The sequence below is a fragment of the Oncorhynchus clarkii genome, chromosome 23, assembly GCF_045791955.1.
Source record: "Oncorhynchus clarkii lewisi isolate Uvic-CL-2024 chromosome 23, UVic_Ocla_1.0, whole genome shotgun sequence".
Lineage (NCBI taxonomy): Eukaryota > Metazoa > Chordata > Actinopteri > Salmoniformes > Salmonidae > Oncorhynchus > Oncorhynchus clarkii.
Genome location: NC_092169.1, coordinates 34,180,648 through 34,202,998, shown reverse-complemented (window position 1 = coordinate 34,202,998; position 22,351 = coordinate 34,180,648).

The following is a 22,351-nucleotide window of genomic DNA, read 5'->3' as shown; positions in this document are numbered from 1 at the left end:
TTAGTCTGTCTCAAGGTTTACATAGGCCCTGCCCACCTGGCAACCCACCTCTTTCTACTCCGCCTCATGTCCCATGGAACACTCACCTTTTGTGATGCCAGCAATGCGGAACAGGGAGAATGTAGCCGCTTGCATTGTCTTCTGATATTCCTCTTCATCTGGGCGCCTTTGTAAATTCACTCTGGCGATCTACTCCGATTTCAGAGCGCTCTTGTCTAAGTGTGCCAGAATGCAGAATAACTGATGAACGAACGCTCAACACCTGTTGAATATGGCCGGTGTCCGTAAACATTGGCAAAAAAACTTAATTCAATTGCTGCACAGTTAGTCACCAACGCTCTATAACGTTAAAACAGCCTAACCACCTCTGACCACTTTACTTGCCCTAGCAGAGTGAGGTTTTCTATCATTTATGTCTGGAAGTAACTAGCAAGCTAACTTACTTTAGCCAGTTAGCAATCTGATAACGCTCTGAATTTATGAATGCTCTGAGCGCACTCTTGAGGGCCCTTTGGCATTCCAGAGTGAATTTACGAATGCACCCATAGATTGTGATACATTTTTTTCTATTCTGGATGGATTACTCTATCCTTGTATTGTATTTTCCATTTTTAACGATGTTGATTGTGGAATAATAGCCTCATTGTGATGTTTTGCTTGCTTTTCACGGCACACTCTAACTAACCCCGTTAGGTCCCGCACTTTTATATACGTAAACGCATACATCTGGGTCGTGTTCATTAGGGAACTCTGTAGCAAACCGTTTTGCAACAGAACACAAGTGTTTAATTTAGGTGGAATTTGGACCTACTAAATATGGATCTGTAGCTTGAATGTGAATCTGTGGAGTTTAACTAGGCAGAGTTGTTTCGGAATAACCTGAGGTTTTTATGGTGCGGGTATAGCTATCTATAATTGTTTCTTATTGCAACTCCACTTTAAACCAGAAATACTCCTGAGGAATCACATAGTGAATAACTGAGCTCAGCTACTGCTTCTCTGGTTTGTAATGGAACAGTTTAAAAGGTCCTATTCATTAGGCCACTGTGTAGCGAAACATTTTGCAATAGAAAATGAAAACAATTTCTTATTGGACAAGTTCAGATTTTCCTTCGGTTTTGTGCCTAGGGAATACGACCCAGATGGAGCAACTGTTCATAAAGAACATATAAAGTGGATGGTAAAGGGAGAGAGATTAACTTAGTGCCTAAATAAAGGACTAGTTTGAGTCAGTCAGTGAAGTCCACCCGTAGTAGCTGACTGTACTGTGTACACGTGACACACTTCCTGCTGTGTGGGTGAGGCCAGCAGCAGGTCCTAGTCCACTCACCCTTCAGCCAGTTGTTCTAGAGAATTTCCATAGTAACGGCATTATACTCAGATGTTTCACTAACTTTGTTTGGTATACATTTTAAGTTAGACATTGACATTTCCACTGAAACATTTACAAAAGCATATTTTACAGGAAGAACTGTGTAGATATGTTTGGTAACAGAATAAAACTGATTTTACTGTAGTTCTGTTACCGAACTTTGCATCTGTTCAGTTTATCCAGTAATTTATTTCTCTAAAATGTTTAAAGTAGTTGTATGGTTTGTTAAACTTAATTAATGGATTTGGCTTGACATGCATTTGAAAGTTACCGTAGGATTGCGCTCTGTCAAGTCAGCCCAATCATTACGAGTGTACACTACCAGGATAATTGTGATGCAGAGAGTAGACTACATGACTGCACTTCATTGATTTCCTGTTTACCAGTGGCCTACTCCACCTGCTTACAGAGCAACACTAACCTAATCAATCCACCAATCCCCTTGCTTCTTACTGCTGATGCAGTATTTGTTTTTAAGCAATTAAGTTTGGCGTCGCCTATATTTCTCCTATTGCTTTTTGTTACTGACAGAACCTTTGCTAGTGCTAAACTAGCCTGGGTACCAGTCTGTTTCTGCCCTCTTGCCTACTCCTTATGGATTTGTCATGCCTGGTCTGGCTTTACTATGACAGCAATGGTGTTGGCAAGAGCACTAACAGATCAGGGACCAGGCTATGCCTACACTCATTAACCTGTGAAATGGAAAGGGTTCATATTGAAACAAAAATGATTGAATTCTTTGAATTGCTTAAGAAAAGAATGAGAATGCACTATGAAGGTGGTAGATACTTAGCAATCATTTCCAAGCCCAGAGAGCGCTGTGTTTATAAAGAAATATGAAATGTTTTTTGCTAATTGAATGTATTTCTAATGGATTACAACTGTGTGAAATACTACTTTACCTAGTTCTTTTTCTTACGGAGCGTCTACATTTAAAAAAAAGCAATAATGACATTAAATAAATCCTACTTTCCCAAAATACTTACTGTGTTAGTATCTTAAGGTAATACAACTATTACTACTGAAGTGAAGGTCAACTCACTGGGACCATGGCATCTTCACACCAGCAGGTGGTGCAGCATGCAGACTGCATGCTGAAGAGGAAAGGAGAGAGTAGACAACAAACTACTAATATCTGGAAGTGTTTTTTTTTTTTTTTTTTACATAACTGTTTGCCTTTTCTCATCTCACAATAGGCCATATCAGTTGGTGTAGGGAGTTTTATAAGGTATGTTTATGCACAATGTTAAATGCATGAATAGACCCTATCACCTCAACACTACTACGTAATGACGTACTTTGTCTCAGAGCGTTGCCACTATACTGTTGAACCTACAGTATGTGTCTGTTCTGACTTCCCCTGCTCACAGTAGGACTGTCATTGGCAATGCTGATTTGATGACATCTTTGGGCGTGTCATGAGAAGGTGGCGTATATTTATGCTGGGAAAGACTCCCAGTTGCAATGCCAGGTGCAGTTTCCCCCTGGACTGTAAGTGGAACTTATCTTGACTAACTTTACCTAACTGTAAGAGGAACTTCCATATCTTAGAACAGTAAACTGTGTATGTGTCGCTGTGTCCTTCCGTGTGTCAAAAAGATTGGTCACTCATCCTGTGTCCTGAGATAAGACTGGGACAGACAGTCTGCTGTCGTTTACTGTAGGTGAGTGGAGAGGAAATGCCAGTGTGCCTCAGGGACTTGTCACTATCAAAACATACTGTGGCTACATATCTTGCTTGGTGAGAGCTTCTTAGCAACCGCTACTGAACAAACCAAACAAACCAGCGGGCCTACAGCCTGAAATACACTGGCTGAGCTCTTTACAGCCCTGTACTGGGGCCTTTGAAATACACTGGCTGAGCTCTTTACAGCCCTGTACTGGGGCCTCTGAAATACACTGGCCGAGCTCTTTACAGCCCTGCACTGGGGCCTTTGAAATTCACTGGCTGAGCTCTTTACAGCCCTGTACTGGGGCCTCTGAAATACACTGGCCGAGCTCTTTACAGCCCTGCACTGGGGCCTTTGAAATACACTGGCTGAGCTCTTTACAGCCCTGTACTGGGGCCTCTGAAATACACTGGCCGAGAGCTCTTTACAGCCCTGCACTGGGGCCTTTGAAATACACTGGCTGAGCTCTTTACAGCCCTGTACTGGGGCCTCTGAAATACACTGGCCGAGAGCTCTTTACAGCCCTGCACTGGGGCCTTTGAAATACACTGGCTGAGCTCTTTACAGCCCTGTACTGAGGCCTCTGAAATACACTGGCTGAGCTCTTTACAGCCCTGTACTGGGGCCTTTGAAATACACTGGCTGAGCTCTTTACAGCCCTGTACTGGGGCCTCTGAAATACACTGGCTGAGCTCTTTACAGCCCTGTACTGGGGCCTTTGAAATACACTTGCTGAGCTCTTTACAGCCCTGTACTGGGGCCTTTGAAATACACTGGCTGAGCTCTTTACAGCCCTGCACTGGGGCCTTTGAAATACACTGGCTGAGCTCTTTACAGCCCTGTACTGAGGCCTCTGAAATACACTGGCTGAGCTCTTTACAGCCCTGCACTGGGGCCTTTGAAATACACTGGCTGAGCTCTTTACAGCCCTGCACTGGGGCCTTTGAAATACACTGGCTGAGCTCTTTACAGCCCTGCACTGGGGCCTTTGAAATACACTGGCTGAGCTCTTTACAGCCCTGCACTGGAGCCTCTGAAATACACTGGCTGAGCTCTTTACAGCTCTGCACTGGGGCCTCTGAAATACACTGGCTGAGCTCTTTACAGCCCTGTACTGGGGCCTTTGAAATACACTGGCTGAGCTCTTTACAGCCCTGCACTGGGGCCTCTGAAATACACTGGCTGAGCTCTTTACAGCCCTGTACTGGGGCCTTTGAAATACACTGGCTGAGCTCTTTACAGCCCTGTACTGGGGCCTTTGAAATACAATGGCTGAGCTCTTTACAGCCCTGTACTGGGGCCTCTGAAATACACTGGCTGAGCTCTTTACAGCCCTGCACTGGGGCCTCTGAAATACACTGGCTGAGCTCTTTACAGCCCTGCACTGGGGCCTCTGAAATACACTGGCTGAGCTCTTTACAGCCCTGTACTGGGGCCTTTGAAATACACTGGCTGAGCTCTTTACAGCCCTGTACTGGGGCCTCTGAAATACACTGGCTGAGCTCTTTACAGCCCTGCACTGGGGCCTCTGAAATACACTGGCCGAGAGCTCTTTACAGCCCTGCACTGGGGCCTCTGAAATACACTGGCTGAGCTCTTTACAGCCCTGTACTGGGGCCTCTGAAATACACTGGCCGAGAGCTCTTTACAGCCCTGTACTGGGGCCTCTGAAATACACTGGCTGAGCTCTTTACAGCCCTGTACTGGGGCCTCTGAAATACACTGGCTGAGCTCTTTACAGCCCTGCACTGGGGCCTCTGAAATACACTGGCTGAGCTCTTTACATCCCTGCACTGGGGCCTCTGAAATACACTGGCTGAGCTCTTTACAGCCCTGTACTGGGGCCTCTGAAATACACTGGCTGAGCTCTTTACAGCCCTGCACTGGGGCCTCTGAAATACACTGGCTGAGCTCTTTACAGCCCTGTACTGGGGCCTCTGAAATACACTGGCTGAGCTCTTTACAGCCCTGCACTGGGGCCTCTGAAATACGCTGGCTGAGCTCTTTACAGCCCTGTACTGGGGCCTCTGAAATACACTGGCTGAGCTCTTTACAGCCCTGCACTGGGGCCTCTGAAATACACTGGCCGAGCTCTTTACAGCCCTGCACTGGGGCCTTTGAAATTCACTGGCTGAGCTCTTTACAGCCCTGTACTGGGGCCTCTGAAATACACTGGCCGAGCTCTTTACAGCCCTGCACTGGGGCCTTTGAAATACACTGGCTGAGCTCTTTACAGCCCTGTACTGGGGCCTCTGAAATACACTGGCCGAGAGCTCTTTACAGCCCTGCACTGGGGCCTTTGAAATACACTGGCTGAGCTCTTTACAGCCCTGTACTGGGGCCTCTGAAATACACTGGCCGAGAGCTCTTTACAGCCCTGCACTGGGGCCTTTGAAATACACTGGCTGAGCTCTTTACAGCCCTGTACTGAGGCCTCTGAAATACACTGGCTGAGCTCTTTACAGCCCTGTACTGGGGCCTTTGAAATACACTGGCTGAGCTCTTTACAGCCCTGTACTGGGGCCTCTGAAATACACTGGCTGAGCTCTTTACAGCCCTGTACTGGGGCCTTTGAAATACACTTGCTGAGCTCTTTACAGCCCTGTACTGGGGCCTTTGAAATACACTGGCTGAGCTCTTTACAGCCCTGCACTGGGGCCTTTGAAATACACTGGCTGAGCTCTTTACAGCCCTGTACTGAGGCCTCTGAAATACACTGGCTGAGCTCTTTACAGCCCTGCACTGGGGCCTTTGAAATACACTGGCTGAGCTCTTTACAGCCCTGCACTGGGGCCTTTGAAATACACTGGCTGAGCTCTTTACAGCCCTGCACTGGAGCCTCTGAAATACACTGGCTGAGCTCTTTACAGCTCTGCACTGGGGCCTCTGAAATACACTGGCTGAGCTCTTTACAGCCCTGTACTGGGGCCTTTGAAATACACTGGCTGAGCTCTTTACAGCCCTGCACTGGGGCCTCTGAAATACACTGGCTGAGCTCTTTACAGCCCTGTACTGGGGCCTTTGAAATACACTGGCTGAGCTCTTTACAGCCCTGTACTGGGGCCTTTGAAATACAATGGCTGAGCTCTTTACAGCCCTCTACTGGGGCCTCTGAAATACACTGGCTGAGCTCTTTACAGCCCTGTACTGGGGCCTCTGAAATACACTGGCTGAGCTCTTTACAGCCCTGCACTGGGGCCTTTGAAATACACTGGCTGAGCTCTTTACAGCCCTGCACTGGGGCCTTTGAAATACACTGGCTGAGCTCTTTACAGCCCTGCACTGGAGCCTCTGAAATACACTGGCTGAGCTCTTTACAGCACTGCACTGGGGCCTCTGAAATACACTGGCTGAGCTCTTTACAGCCCTGTACTGGGGCCTTTGAAATACACTGGCTGAGCTCTTTACAGCCCTGCACTGGGGCCTCTGAAATACACTGGCTGAGCTCTTTACAGCCCTGTACTGGGGCCTTTGAAATACACTGGCTGAGCTCTTTACAGCCCTGTACTGGGGCCTTTGAAATACAATGGCTGAGCTCTTTACAGCCCTCTACTGGGGCCTCTGAAATACACTGGCTGAGCTCTTTACAGCCCTGTACTGGGGCCTCTGAAATACACTGGCTGAGCTCTTTACAGCCCTGCACTGGGGCCTCTGAAATACACTGGCTGAGCTCTTTACAGCCCTGTACTGGGGCCTTTGAAATACACTGGCTGAGCTCTTTACAGCCCTGTACTGGGGCCTCTGAAATACACTGGCTGAGCTCTTTACAGCCCTGCACTGGGGCCTCTGAAATACACTGGCCGAGAGCTCTTTACAGCCCTGCACTGGGGCCTCTGAAATACACTGGCTGAGCTCTTTACAGCCCTGTACTGGGGCCTCTGAAATACACTGGCCGAGAGCTCTTTACAGCCCTGCACTGGGGCCTCTGAAATACACTGGCTGAGCTCTTTACAGCCCTGTACTGGGGCCTCTGAAATACACTGGCTGAGCTCTTTACAGCCCTGCACTGGGGCCTCTGAAATACACTGGCTGAGCTCTTTACATCCCTGCACTGGGGCCTCTGAAATACACTGGCTGAGCTCTTTACAGCCCTGTACTGGGGCCTCTGAAATACACTGGCTGAGCTCTTTACAGCCCTGTACTGGGGCCTCTGAAATACACTGGCTGAGCTCTTTACAGCCCTGCACTGGGGCCTCTGAAATACGCTGGCTGAGCTCTTTACAGCCCTGTACTGGGGCCTCTGAAATACACTGGCTGAGCTCTTTACAGCCCTGCACTGGGGCCTCTGAAATACACTGGCTGAGCTCTTTACAGCCCTGTACTGGGGCCTCTGAAATACACTGGCTGAGCTCTTTACAGCCCTGTACTGGGGCCTTTGAAATACACTGGCTGAGCTCTTTACAGCCCTGTACTGGGGCCTCTGAAATACACTGGCTGAGCTCTTTACAGCCCTGTACTGGGGCCTTTGAAATACACTGGCTGAGCTCTTTACAGCCCTGCACTGGGGCCTCTGAAATACACTGGCTGAGCTCTTTACAGCCCTGTACTGGGGCCTCTGAAATACACTGGCTGAGCTCTTTACAGCCCTGTACTGGGGCCTCTGAAATACACTGGCCGAGAGCTCTTTACAGCCCTGCACTGGGGCCTCTGAAATACACTGGCTGAGCTCTTTACAGCCCTGTACTGGGGCCTCTGAAATACACTGGCTGAGCTCTTTACAGCCCTGTACTGGGGCCTTTGAAATACACTGGCTGAGCTCTTTACAGCCCTGTACTGAGGCCTCTGAAATACACTGGCTGAGCTCTTTACAGCCCTGTACTGGGGCCTCTGAAATACACTGGCTGAGCTCTTTACAGCCCTGTACTGGGGCCTCTGAAATACACTGGCTGAGCTCTTTACAGCCCTGCACTGGGGCCTCTGAAATACACTGGCTGAGCTCTTTACATCCCTGCACTGGGGCCTCTGAAATACACTGGCTGAGCTCTTTACAGCCCTGTACTGGGGCCTCTGAAATACACTGGCTGAGCTCTTTACAGCCCTGCACTGGGGCCTCTGAAATACACTGGCTGAGCTCTTTACAGCCCTGTACTGGGGCCTCTGAAATACACTGGCTGAGCTCTTTACAGCCCTGCACTGGGGCCTCTGAAATACGCTGGCTGAGCTCTTTACAGCCCTGTACTGGGGCCTCTGAAATACACTGGCTGAGCTCTTTACAGCCCTGCACTGGGGCCTCTGAAATACACTGGCTGAGCTCTTTACAGCCCTGTACTGGGGCCTCTGAAATACACTGGCTGAGCTCTTTACAGCCCTGTACTGGGGCCTTTGAAATACACTGGCTGAGCTCTTTACAGCCCTGTACTGGGGCCTCTGAAATACACTGGCTGAGCTCTTTACAGCCCTGTACTGGGGCCTTTGAAATACACTGGCTGAGCTCTTTACAGCCCTGCACTGGGGCCTCTGAAATACACTGGCTGAGCTCTTTACAGCCCTGTACTGGGGCCTCTGAAATACACTGGCTGAGCTCTTTACAGCCCTGTACTGGGGCCTTTGAAATACACTGGCTGAGCTCTTTACAGCCCTGTACTGGGGCCTCTGAAATACACTGGCTGAGCTCTTTACAGCCCTGTACTGAGGCCTCTGAAATACACTGGCTGAGCTCTTTACAGCCCTGTACTGGGGCCTCTGAAATACACTGGCTGAGCTCTTTACAGCCCTGTACTGGGGCCTCTGAAATACACTGGCCGAGAGCTCTTTACAGCCCTGCACTGGGGCCTCTGAAATACACTGGCTGAGCTCTTTACAGCCCTGTACTGGGGCCTCTGAAATACACTGGCTGAGCTCTTTACAGCCCTGTACTGGGGCCTTTGAAATACACTGGCTGAGCTCTTTACAGCCCTGTACTGAGGCCTCTGAAATACACTGGCTGAGCTCTTTACAGCCCTGTACTGGGGCCTCTGAAATACACTGGCTGAGCTCTTTACAGCCCTGTACTGAGGCCTCTGAAATACACTGGCTGAGCTCTTTACAGCCCTGCACTGGGGCCTTTGAAATACGCTGGCTGAGCTCTTTACAGCCCTGTACTGGGGCCTCTGAAATACACTGGCTGAGCTCTTTACAGCCCTGTACTGAGGCCTCTGAAATACACTGGCTGAGCTCTTTACAGCCCTGTACTGAGGCCTCTGAAATACACTGGCTGAGCTCTTTACAGCCCTGTACTGAGGCCTCTGAAATACACTGGCTGAGCTCTTTACAGCTTCTGCTTGTTTGGGTTCAGTGAGAATATAATTGGTAAAATCTTTCCTAAGGCCTGATGCTGTCTACAATCTACAGAACTGTACATGGATACACTATCTTGTACTTTAAAAGGGTCTTTTTCTGAATGTTTGTCAAAGATTAAAGATAATTCCATAGGTACAAACCAAGTGCTGATAACTGACAAGCCTTTTAGCCACAACAATCAGATTTACACTGAGCAAAAATATAAATACAACATGCAATAATTTCAAAGATTGTACTGAGTTACACTTCATATATGGATAGCAGTCAATTGAAATAAATAAATTAGGCCTTAATCTATGGATTTCACATTATTGGAGATCAACGTTCCCTCAACAACAAAAATGTCACAAATTTCAGGTCTGCTGAGCGTAAACTTGAAAGTTGTGAAATTTAGGTGCAACTTCCGGTGTGTGTTTACTGTGAAAATATGATGCAGTACCTGTTTTAAGTGTTCAAGTAGGCTACTGTGGCTAGTTGAACGTTAAATGCATCCCATAACATTTTAACATGGAAATAGCTGTTCTATCACTCAGCCTACAATAGCAGCCAATGTTTGGTGTTCAATGTAGACCTACATTCCATGAGACATGCAGGGTGTGACATTAACATGTTTATCCACTTGTCCTTCAGACAAGGAGGTGACTGAAAATGTTGTTTTGATGCAAGAAACCACTTTACAAAATTGAATGCATCATTATTCCCACACCATTATTACAGAGACTCATACAAATTATGCTACCCTCTGCCTATTGGCTACTAAGCTTATTCAAGCCTGTCTCAAAATACAACACTTCCCTTTAAAGACAAAAAAAAGCTCTTTACTTGACTTGTCTAGAAATTCACATGTTTTGTGCTCTTGTAGGAAGCAATCACTCCCCCATTGCTGGCTACAAATGATCTATAACTGCGCATGCTGTAAAAACAGTCCTGTTCAAAGTGAATGGCAGAGATTCATATATGGCAATGGTCTATTTGCATATAGGCCTACTGCAGCTCTGATTGGTTATGGCACACTGGTCTGTGTAGAGTATGAGTCATGCCTGTCAATGGCAATCCAAGATGGCGTAGGACGTGTGTATTTGTCTTATCCCATGTCGTATATATCTTAATTTCACTTTCTATTTACGAACTAAATATACTTTCCTGCAACCCGCCTCACCAAATGTGGTACGGATCTGCTATTTTTATTCCTTATAACTGGAACTTCCATCAGGAGCTGGCCAGCTAACTAGCTACTTTGTTAGTCACGGCTAGCTGTCTTCACCTTTTTCTCTGTCACCAGCCAGCCTTAGCTCGGACACCACCTGCCAGTCTGCACAGCGTGATATCAACTCAGAGCTTATCAGACTGCTTCTCTCTACCAATCACCGGATTCCTGCAGCTCTGGATCATTACACCAGATCATCACAGCTAGCTAGCTGCAAACGAGTGGCTACTGTTAGCTAACGCCTCTGTCCTGACGCAAGCACCAGCTAGCCTCGAGCTAGGCCCATATACCAGCTAATTCTTGGGCTACAATACAATACTTTGCCAATTGGCCATCACGACTGGACTGCCGACGTGATCACCCAATGTGGTCGCAACAGGCTATTCTGTTACCATATCGCCGAAAAACCATCTACTAACCACGGCCCGCTAGCTTTTTTGAACGCTGTGTCCCCTGCACGTCTAGCGTAGTAGTGACTACCAAACGGCACCATGACTCACCTATTGCTGCTCTTTTGACCCTATGATCACTCGGCTACACAGCTGATGCCCCCCAGGCCGCAGTTGCAAATGAGAACTTGTTCTCAACTAGCCTACCTGGTTAAATAAAATAAAAGTGTGCACTACCTTACTGACCCGCTCTGCCCATTCATCGCCATTTCCCCATTGTTGTCTTAGCTCTCCTGATCAACACCTGTGATTGCTTTATACCTCTCTCTAATGTCAATATGCCTTGTCTACTGCTGTATTGGCTAGTTTTTGTTTTATTTCACTGTAGAGCCCTCAGTCCCACTCAAAATGCCTTTATTTAGCTCTTTTGTCCCACCCCACACATGCGGAGACCTCACCTGGCTTAACTGGTGCCTCCAGAGACTAAACCTCTCATCGTCACTCAACGCCTAGGTTTACCTCCACTGTACTCACATCCTACCATGCCATTGTCTGTACATTATGCCCTGAATCTATTCTACCATGCCTAGAAATATTCTCCTTTTATTCTCTGTCCCCAATGCACTAGATGACCAGTTCTTATAGCCTTTAGCCGTACCCTTATCCTACTCCTCCTCTGTTCCTCTGGTGATGTAGAGGTTAACCCAGGCCCTGTAGCCCCCAGTTCCACTCCTATTCCCCAGGCCCTATCATTTGTTGACTTTTGTAACTGTAAAAGCCTTGGTTTCATGCATGTTAACTTCAGAAGCCTCCTCCCTAAGTTTGTTTTATTCACTGCTTTAGCACACTCCGCCAACACTGATGTCCTAGCCGTGTCTGAATCCTGGCTTAGGAAGGTCACCAAAAATTCCGAAATTTCCATCCCCAACTACAGCATTTCCGCCAAGATAGAACTGCCAAAGGGGGTGGAGTTAGCTTGCAGAGTTCTGTCATGCTATTCCTGTCTGTGCCCAAACAGTTCAAGCTTCTGCTTTTAAAAATCCACCTTTCCAGAAGTACGTCTCACTGTTGCTGCTTATTATAGACCTCCCTCAGCCCCCAGCTGTGCCCTAGACACCATATGTGAATTGATTGCCCCCTATCTATTGTCAGAGTTTGAACTGTTCGGTGACCTAAACTGGGATATGCTTAACACCCCGGCAGTCCTATAATCTAAGATAGATGCCCTCAATCTCACACAAATTATCAAGGAACCTCCCAGGTACAACCCTATATCCGTAAACACGGGCACTCTCATAGATATCATCCTGACCAACCTGCCCTGTAAATACACTTCTGCTGTCTTCAACCAGGATCTCAGTGATCATTGCCTGCGTCCGTAATGGGTCTGCGGTCAAACGACCACCCCTCATCACTGTCAAACGTTCCCTAAAACATTTCAGCGAGCAGGCCTTTCTAATCGACCCTTGCCCGGGTATCCTGGAAGGATATTGACCTCATTCCGTCAGTAGAGGATGCCTGGTTACTCTTTTAAAAGTACTTTCCTCACCATCTTAAATAAGCATGCCCCATTCAAAAAATGTAGAACCAGGAACAGATATAGCCCTTGGTTCACTCCAGACCTGACTGCCCTTGACCAGCACAAAAACATCCTGTGGCATACTGCATTAGCATCAAATAGCCCCCGTGATATTCAACTTTTCAGGGAAGTTAGGAACCAATATACACAGGTAGTTAGGAAAGCAAAGGCTAGCTTTTTCAAACCAGTTTTCAAACCTTTTTCAAACCCCCCCACAGAAACATGCCCAAGCCTCCCCCATTTCTCCTTCACCCAAATCCAGATAGCTGATGTTCTGAAAGGGCTGCAAAATCTGGATCCCTACAAATCAGCTGGGCTAGACAATTGTTGCAACCCCAATTACTAGCCTGTTCAACCTCTCTTTTTTATCGTCTAAGATCCATAAAGACTGGAAAGCTGCCGCGGTCATCCCCCTCTTCAAAGGGGGAGACACTCTAGACCCAGACTGCTACAGACCAATATCTATTCTACCCTGCCTTTCTAAAGTCTTCGAAAGCCAAGTTAACAAACAGATCACCAACCATTTTGAATCCCACCATACCTTCTCTGCTATGCAATCTGGATTCCGAGTGCACCTCAGCCACGCTCAAGGTTCTAAATGATATCATAACCGCCATTGATAAAAGACGGTACTGTGCAGCCGTCTTCATCGACCTGGCCAAGGCTTTTGACTCTGTCAATCACTGCATTCTTATCGGCAGACACAACGGCCTTGGTTTCTCAAATGACTGCCTCGCCTGGTTCACCAACTACTGCTCAGATAGAGTTCAGTGTGTCAAATCGGATGCCAATTGCACAGTCCCCTCTACTTGAGACGTCTGTGGCATTGTGCTGTATTTGCAAAGGTGGTCTTGAGTTTGTGACAAACTGCACATTTTAGAGTGTCCTTTTTATTGTACACAGAAATTAGTAATGGCACCGGAGGGGATGACTGCCGTTTTACAGGTTCCTAAACAACTGTGCTATTTTTTTTTTTTTCACATAGTTTGTAATTCATTTTGTACATAATGTTGCTGCTACTGTCTCTTATGACAAAGAGCTTCTGGACATCAGAACAGCGATTTACTCACCTCGAACTGGACAAATATTTTTTTCCTTTAACGAGTCCGATGTGAAGGATATACTGCTTTCTCGAGACCAGGTCCCTGTCATTCGTGTGAAAAAAAGGCAGAGAAAAAAGGGGCGTAGGTCGGGGTGCCTCGTGAGAATTCATAGGCGAGTGAGTAAATCTCCACTGCCATCCGTACTATTGGCCAACATGCAATCATTGGAAAATAAACTGTACGATCTACGATTAAGACTATCCTACCAACTGGACATTTAAAAACTAATATCGTAAGTTGTAATATAGAGCTGGCTGGGTTTTCCGTGCATCGGCAGGACAGAGCAGGTACGTTTGATAAGACGAGGGGCGGGGGTGTGTGTCTATTTGTCAATAACAGCTGTTGCGCGATGTCTAATATTACAGAATTTTCAAGTTATTGCTCGCCCGAGGTAGAGTACCTCATGATAAGCTGTAGACCACACTATCTACCAAGAGAGTACTCATCTATATTATTTGTAGCCGTCTATTTACCACCACGAAGCGATGCTGGCACTAAGACCACACTCAAAGATCTGTTTAAGACCATAAGAAAATGCTTATCCAGAAGCGGCACTCCTAGTGGCCGGGGACTTTAATGCAGGAAAACTTACATTTTACCTAATGTCTACCAGCATGTCACGTGCAACCAGAGGAAAAAGCTCTAGACCACCTTTATTCCACACACAGAGACGCATACAAAGCTCTCCCTCACCCTCTGACCATAATTATATCCTCCTGATTCCTAGTTACAAGCAAAAACTAAAGCAGGAAGTACCAGTGACTCGCTCAATACGGAAGTGGTCAGATGACACGAGTTCTAATCTACAGGACTGTTTTGCTAGCACCGACTGGAATATGTTCCAGGATTCATCCAATGGCATTGAGGAGTACACCACATCTGTCATTGGCTTCATCGATGATGTCGTCCCAACAATGACCATACATATATATCCCAACCAGAAGCCATGGATTACAGGCAACACCTGCACCGAGCTAAAGGCTAGAGCTGCCACTTTCAAAGAGAGGGACACTAATCCGGATGCTTATAAGAAATCCCGCTACACCCATAGACGAACCATCAAACAGGCAAAGCGAAATACAGGACTAAGATTGAATCCTACTACAGAGGCTCTGACGCTCAGATGTGACAGGGCCTGCAAACTATTACGGACTACAAAGGGAAACCCAGCCATGAGGTGCCCAGTGACACGAGCCTACCAAACGTGCTAAATGCCTTTTATGCTTGTATTGAGGCAAGCAACACTGGAGCATGCATGAGAGCACCAGCTGTTCCAGATGACTGTGTGATCACGCTCACCGTAGCTGATGTGAGCAAGACCTTTTTTAAACAGGTCAACATTCACAAAGCCGCTGGGCCAGACGCATGACCAGAACGAGTACTCAAAGCAGGTGCGGACCAACTGGCAAGTGTATTCACTGACATTTTCAACCTCTCCCTGAACAAGTCTCTAGTACCTACATGTTTCAAGCAGACCATCATAGTCCCTGTGCCCAATAAAGCGAAGGTAACCTACCTAAACGATTACCGCCCCGTAGCACCCACGTCGGTAGCCATGAAGTGCTTTGAAAGGCTGGTCATGGCTCACATCATCCCGGAATCCCTAGACCTGCTCCAATTCGCATACCGCCCTAACAGATCCACAGATGACGCAATCTCAATCGCACTCCACACTGCCCTTTCCCACCTGGACTAAAGGAACACCTATGTGAGAATGCTGTTCATTGACTACAGCTCAGCATTCAACACCATAGTGCCCACAAAGCTCATCACTAAGTTAACGACACTGGGACTAAACACCTTCCTCTGCAACTGGATCCTGGACTTCCTGACGGGCCGCCCCAAGGTGGTAAGGGTAGGCAAGAACACATCTGCCTCGCTGATCCTCAACACTGGGGCCCCTCAGGGGTGCATGCTTAGTCCCTTCCTGTTCACCCATGACTGTGTGGCCAAACACGACTTCACACCGTCATTAAGTTTGCTGACGACACAACAGTGGTAGGCCTGATTACTGACAATGATGAGACAGCCTATAGTGGGAGGAGGTCAGAGACCTGGAAGTGTGGTGCCAGGACAACAACCTCTCCGTCAATGTGAGCAAGACAAAGGAGCTGATCATGGATTACAGGAAAAGGTGGGCTGAACAGGCCCCCATTAACTCCGATGGTGCTGTGGTGGAGCGGGTCAAGAGGTTCAAGTTCCTTGGTGTCCACATCACCTACGAACTATCATGGTTCAAACACACCAAGACAGTCATGACAACACATTTCTCCCCTGGAGACTACAAAGATTTGGCATGGGTCCCCAGATCCTCAAAGTTCTACAGCTGCATCATAGAAAGCATCCTGACCTGTTGCATCACTGCCTGGTATAGCAACTGTTCGGCATCTGACCGTAAGACACTACAGAGGGTAGTGTGTACAGCCTAGTACATCACTGGGGCCAAGCTTCCTGCCTTCCAGGACCTACTGTACTCGTCAAAAGTTCAGACACACCTACTCGTTCAAGGGTCTTTCTTTATTTTTTACTATTTTCTACATTGTAGAATAGTGTAGACAACAAAATTGTGAAATAACATGTAGTAACCAAAAGTGTAAACAAATTAAAATATATTTGAGATTTGAGATTTTTCAAAGCGCAAGTTGCAAACTTTTGGCATTCTCTCAACCAGCTTCACGAGGTAGTCACCTGGAATGCATTTCAACACTGTACACCTGGCGACCATGTCAGCGTGCACTGCGCCTGGCCCGCCACAGGAGTCGCTAGTGTGCGAGGACTAGTATATCCCTGCCGGCCTAAGCCAGACAACGCTGTGTCAATTGTGCTCCGCCCCATGGGCCTCCCGGTTGCAGCCGGCTGCGAAAGAGCCTGGACTCGAACCCAGAATCTCTAGTGGCACAGCCTTAGACCACTGCGCCACTCGAGAGGCCCTTCTTAATGCTTTTGAGCCAATCAGTTGTGTTGTGACAAGGTATGGTTGGTATACAGAAGATAGCCCTAATTGGTAAAAAAACAAGTCCATATTATGGTAAGAACAGCTCAAATAAGCTAAAAGAAACGACAGTCCATCATTACTTTAAGACCTAACGGTCAGTCAATCCGGAAAATGACAAGAACTGCTAAGGTTTCTTCAAGTGCAGTCACAAAAACCATTAAACGCTATGATGAAACTGGGACCGCCACAGGAAAGAAAGACCCAGTGTTACCTCTGCTGCAAATGATAAGTTGATTAGAGTTAATTGCACCTCAGATTGCTTCCCAAATAAATGCATCAAGTAACAGACACATCTCAACAACAACTGTTCAGAGGAGACTGTGTGAATCAGGCCTTCATGGTCGAATTGCTGCAAAGAAACCACTACTAAAGGACAACAATAATAATGACACTTGCTTGTGCCAATAAATGGACATTAGACTCTGGGTATGGGTCCTTTGGGCTGATGAGTCCAAATTTGGGGATTTTTGGTTCCAACTGCCGTGTCTTTGTGAGATGCAGAGTAGATGAACGTATAATCTCAGCATGTGTGGTTCCCACCGTGAAGCATGGAGGAGGAGGTGTGATGGTGTGGGGGTGCTTATTTATAATTCAAGGCACACTTAACCAGCATGGCTACCACAGAATTCTGCAGTGATACGCCATTCTATCTGGTTTGAGCTAAACATTTCACGGTAAGGTCTACTACACCTGTTGTATTCGGCGCATGTGACAAATTAAGTTTGATTTGAATAGGCATTTTGTGAGTGGACAATTTCTGGGATCTTTTATTTCAGTTCATGATGCATGGAACCAACACTTTAACTTGTTGCGTTTTATATTTTTGTTTTGTGGAGATTCTTGCACCTAGTTTTACCTTCCTCTTTACAGAACGATTAGCTCTGGAGGAAATGTGCTTCGAGGTTGTGGAATTTGTGCGTGTGTCTCTTCCTCCAATGTGAGAGCTGTGCTGAGACTTTCTTTAAAAAAAATGTTTAAACCTTTATGTAACTAGACAAGTAGTTTAAGAACAAATTCTTATTTACCCCGACGACGCTGGGCCAATAGTGCTCTGCCCTAAGGGACTCCCAATCACGGCCAGATGTGATGCAGCCTGGATTCAAACCAGGTACTGCAGTGACGCCTCTTGCACTGAGATGCAGTGTCTTAGACCACTGCGCCACTCAGGAGCCCTAGACTTTCTGAGCAAACATTGTTGTAATGTGTGGAGAGCAAACAGTCATTTCCCACACAGCAGCCTGACTGGCAAATAACACTCACTATTTAACTTCAGAATGACAAATAGTGTTCACGATGGGTTGTGTCCCAAATGGCACCCTATTCCCCATGTAGTACACTACTTTTGAGTAAGGCCCATAGCTCTCTGGTCAAAAGAAGTGCACTATATAGGGTACGATTTCGGACGCAGACTTACGTCTATCAGCACCAATGGAAAGTGGTCTAATAGTTGATGTTTGAGTAAATTAGAAGAATTGTTTGAATGTAAAAAAAAGATTTGATAAAGACCTGTGCCTTTCTGTTCAATGAACTCGTCCTAGGTCAATTCCATGGAGGGAATATAGACTACAGTATGTTGCCACGGCTGTCATAGAGCTGGCTGGGAGTACTCTGGGATTATAAGAGATATGGCTGAACTGCTTATAAACCCTTAAGTCCTAAGAATAGTGAAGTGTTACCTCTTTGTCTCATGTTATGAAACATGTCAAACTTGATTTCTGGTAATTGCAGTTTAAATGTCTTTAAGTACCAATGCCCCTCCCTGGCTCTTTGGGTGAGGTGACTGTTGACATAATGGTTAAGGCCAATTACACACACACACACAACCGGCTCTCAAGTCAGCCACACCAGCTTTTGCCATACTGCAGACGTCATGACTTCTAATGCATTTCTTGTTGATGTTAAGAAAGCTGATCTTAAATCAGTTGTTAAAGGTAGAAGGTAACCAGAGTCCTTCATATGAGACAGAGGAGTAGGATATAGTTTCTTCTTGTCACTGATCTAATGTCAGTTTTGTGTTTCTCCTCTTAATGGTTAAGGTTAGGATTTAGGTATGGTAAGCTGATCCTAGATCTGTGGCTACGGGCAACTTTTATCCTTTACTCCGATCCATCCAATCACGCCCCAGTTGGGTTGGCCTGACCAGGCCTGACTGTAGCCTCCTACTACCGACTCACAGGGTCAGAGTGACCACTAGGTCCTGTTTCCAAAAGCCAGCGGTTGTTGACAGTTCGAAAGAACCTCTGCAACAGTGACAGTAGATTACTACTGACTTACAGAGTCACATTGACTCCGGCAGTAAGTCCTGTGGCTGAGTGTTGGAACCACTGCAATTCCCGTGTGTGTCTCACAAAACCTCACTGGAGAAGAACCAAAGAGGACACATCAAAAGTTCAAGCCAGGGCTGTATTCACAAGAGCACACACAAAGTAGGCTTACTGTATATATTAGTATTGATGGTGTCAGCCCTATGACTTGATGTAGTAGTCCACTGTATTCCCTAAACTGTCATTGTGGATTTTATATGTACAATGTTGTTTTTATGCTTCTTTGCTGCAAACCAATTGCCCTCTGGAACAAATTAAGTTGAAACTTGAACTTGAACTAATTATTTTGCAAAGGAAAGCGAAAAACTAAAATGAAAGTGAAAACAAAAACAAGTCGAGGTAGCTAGTCTCCCTGTTTCTGTCTGAATTCTCCCGTTGGATGGGAGTCAACCATTAACATGGGATATCAGAGCAGTCTCATCTATAATCCTCTGAGAGGTCACACACATATGTACATATACACAGACAGACAGACAGACACATGTACGTATACACAGACAGACACACACATGGATGGCAGTGTAGTGCCGTTGGTGGAGAATCTGGAATGTTCTCTCAGCATCTAGCTGGCTATCCTTGGATAGAGCTGTATTGTTGTCTCTCCTATCTGCATGTCTCTCTTCTCACTGTCTGTTGCACCATGGCTGTGTTTACACATGCAGCCCAATTCTGATCTTCTTTTCACTAATTGGTCTTTTGACCAATCAGATCAGCTCTACAAAGATCTGATGTGAAAAGATCTGATGTGATTGGTAAAAATACCATGTAGTGGAAATAATATCTGAATTGGGCTGCCTGTGTAAGCTCCACATTAAATATGGATGTTATGTACACCCACAATAGGAAAATGGAACAGGATGCTGGTATGAGGAACTAGCAGGGAGAATTGCCCCTTGTCCAATAGAGTTGAATTATATCAAATTTGATTGAATTGAATTGCATAACTTGTGAAAAATGTCCAGTGTCTTGCTTGAATAGACACACCTGCAGCAGAAGCCTGGTGAAACCAACTACTGAAGTGACTTGCCATAATGAGCGAAAGACAGAAAGAATACATATTTTAGACAGTCATTTCGGAATCCAGCAATGCAATCTGATTGGACATGCCTCTATATTGACATCTTGCAGATGCCAAAAAAGCCCCCGTTCCAAAATGGCTGCTTTATCAGAGAGTTGACTGTCAATGGTCAAATAGCTCTCTATTCACTCTATAGTGCCATTTCACACACAGTTATCATTGATGCAGGACCAGCAGAGGGTTTCCCTGGCACGCCCCCAGGGGTTCTGCCTGCCATTGTGAGAGGCTCTATATTGGACAAACAGTGAATTTAACAAGAGGCCTTTCAGTCCAATATACATTTCTAGATGTGTAATGGACTGGAAGAAAATGGAAACAACAAGAAAAAAATGACAACATAACAGAATGATAACATACAGTGGAAGTCGGAAGTTTACATACACTTAGGTTGGAGTCAATAAAACTAGTTTTTCAACCACTCCACAAATTTCTTGTTAACAAACTATAGTTTTGGCAAGACACAAGTAATTTTTACGACAATTGTTTACAGACAAATTATTTCACTTATAATTCACTCTATCACAATTCCAGTGGGTCAGAAGTTTACATACACTACGTTGACTGTGCCTTTAAACAACTTGAACAATTCCAGAAAATTATGTCATGGCTTTAGAAGCTTCTGATAGGCTAATTTACATAATTTGAGTCAATTGGAGTTGTACTTGTGGATGTATTTCAAGGCCTACTTTCAAACTCAGTGCCTCTTTGCTTGACATCATGGGAAAATCAAAAGAAATCAGCCAAGATCTCAGAAAATAAATTGTAGACCTCCACAAGTCTTGTTCATCCTTGGGAGCAATTTCCAAACGCCTGAAAGTACCACGTTCATTTGTATTAACAATAGTATGCAAGTATAAACACCATGGGACCACGCAGCCGTTACACCGCTCAAGAAGGAGACGCATTCTGTCTGCTAGAGATGAACGTACTTTGGTGCGAAAAGTGCAAATCAATCCCAGAACAACAGCAAAGGACCATGTGAAGACGCTGGAGGAAGCAGGTACAAAAGTATCTACATCCACAGTATATCGACATAACCTGAAAGGCCGCTCAGCAAGGAAGAAGCCACTGCTCCAAAACCGCCATAAAAAAGCCAGACTACGGTTTGCAACTGCACATGGGGACAAAGATCATACTTTTTGGAGAAATGTCCTCTGGTCTGATGAAACAAAAATATAATTGTTTGGCCATAATGACCATTTTTATGTTTGGAGGAAAAAGGGGGAGGCTTGCAAGCCGAAGAACACCATCCCAACCGTGAAGCACAGGGGTGGCAGCATCATGTTGTGGGGGTGCTTTGGTGCAGGAGGTACTGGTGCACTTAACAAAATAGATGGCATCATGAGGCAGGAAAATATGTGGATATATACAGTGCCTTGCGAAAGTATTCGGCCCCCTTGAACTTTGCGACCTTTTGCCACATTTCAGGCTTCAAACATAAAGATATAAAACTGTATTTTTTTGTGAAGAATCAACAACAAGTGGGACACAATCATGAAGTGGAACGACATTTATTGGATATTTCAAACTTTTTTAACAAATCAAAAACTGAAAAATTGGGCGTTCAAAATTATTCAGCCCCTTTACTTTCAGTGCAGCAAACTCTCTCCAGAAGTTCAGTGAGGATCTCTGAATGATCCAATGTTGACCTAAATGACTAATGATGATAAATACAATCCACCTGTGTGTAATCAAGTCTCCGTATAAATGCACCTGCACTGTGATAGTCTCAGAGGTCCGTTAAAAGCGCAGAGAGCATCATGAAGAACAAGGAACACACCAGGCAGGTCCGAGATACTGTTGTGAAGAAGTTTAAAGCCGGATTTGGATACAAAAAGATTTCCCAAGCTTTAAACATCCCAAGGAGCACTGTGCAAGCGATAATATTGAAATGGAAGGAGTATCAGACCACTGCAAATCTACCAAGACCTGGCCGTCCCTCTAAACTTTCAGCTCATACAAGGAGAAGACTGATCAGAGATGCAGCCAAGAGGCCCATGATCACTCTGGATGAACTGCAGAGATCTACAGCTGAGGTGGGAGACTCTGTCCATAGGACAACAATCAGTCGTATATTGCACAAATCTGGCCTTTATGGAAGAGTGGCAAGAAGAAAGCAATTTCTTAAAGATATCCATAAAAAGTGTTGTTTAAAGTTTGCCACAAGCCACCTGGGAGACACACCAAACATGTGGAAGAAGGTGCTCTGGTCAGATGAAACCAAAATGTAACTTTTTGGCAACAATGCAAAACGTTATGTTTGGCGTAAAAGCAACACAGCCTATCACCCTGAACACACCATCCCCACTGTCAAACATGGTGGTGGCAGCATCATGGTTTGGGCCTGCTTTTCTT